This window comes from Hemitrygon akajei, chromosome 11, assembly GCF_048418815.1.
Source record: "Hemitrygon akajei chromosome 11, sHemAka1.3, whole genome shotgun sequence".
Taxonomy (NCBI): Eukaryota; Metazoa; Chordata; class Chondrichthyes; order Myliobatiformes; family Dasyatidae; genus Hemitrygon; species Hemitrygon akajei.
In genome coordinates this window covers 88089667-88090608 of record NC_133134.1, presented here as the reverse complement: position 1 = coordinate 88090608, position 942 = coordinate 88089667, and the positions used below count along the sequence as shown (strand labels likewise).

The following is a 942-nucleotide window of genomic DNA, read 5'->3' as shown; positions in this document are numbered from 1 at the left end:
GTACAGCTGGAATTTTCTTTTATATAATATTGAAATTATGTTCATATAATTGTGAAATATTTACACGTTAATGAATAAAATCCATAAAATTCAAAATAATAAATATGCCAAAACGTTTACAATATTTTGAAAATCATTGTTAATAAACGGCCGGCCCGCTAAACGCCGTCGCCATCTAAGTTTGAAGGTTTACGAAACACCAAATATTTTCATGTCGTACTATACTTCATTATGCCCTTCAATTACTAAATGAAATTGAAAGTCTGTGATTTTTCATTTTTCGTTCTAAACATACATTGTATGCACGTTACTAAGAACAATTAAAGTGCGCGGAGTTTATAGGCCACATTAAAAAAAATCTGCTCAGAGAGGTGGAAGGTCTGTAAAAACAAATTAGAGAGAATGTTGTACTCCAGTTTCACAGTTTCAGTGTTAGCATTTCCATTGGAAACACAGGGTTTAAAGAGAAACAGAGAGTAAGCTGGGAGACTGGGAAGTTTCTAGTGAGCGAATGAAAAGAGAAATGTCCCAGCTCCTTGGGCCAAAAACAACAACACATGAATACTTGTAGTTAACAAATGATAATTTCCTGTTGAATAAGTTTAATTTGCATGCACCCAAGTTGCGGAGTGTGGGCTCTGTAGCGCAATGGATAGCGTGTTGGACTTCTAATGACCAAAAATGAAGCAATTCAAAGGTTGTGGGTTCGAATCCCGCCAGAGTCGACGTTTTGTCTGGATTTGCATTTACAACAACAAACAAGGTCAGAACTCCAGTGGCTGATGACGTCACCTGATGGAGGGGAACCTGTAATTCCAGACCATGTTATGAAATAATTAATGAGTTCATTCAGCAAGAAATTTGTAAAAAAAAACCTCTAAAGGTGTATTGGTTCGTTGAATTTCTGCAGAACAATTATCGGCGTACTGAGTTTTCGATTAC

At 36.2% G+C, this 942-nt stretch overlaps 1 non-coding gene across 1 annotated transcript; it reads left to right on the top strand.

Annotated features, from left to right (window-relative positions):
* Window positions 1-634: 634 nt before the first annotated feature.
* Window positions 635-725, top strand: trnar-ucu (transfer RNA arginine (anticodon UCU)). The gene is given in 2 exon segments: window positions 635-671; window positions 690-725. It is a non-coding gene; the product is annotated as a tRNA-Arg (tRNA).
* The last annotated feature ends 217 nt before the right edge of the window (window positions 726-942 follow it).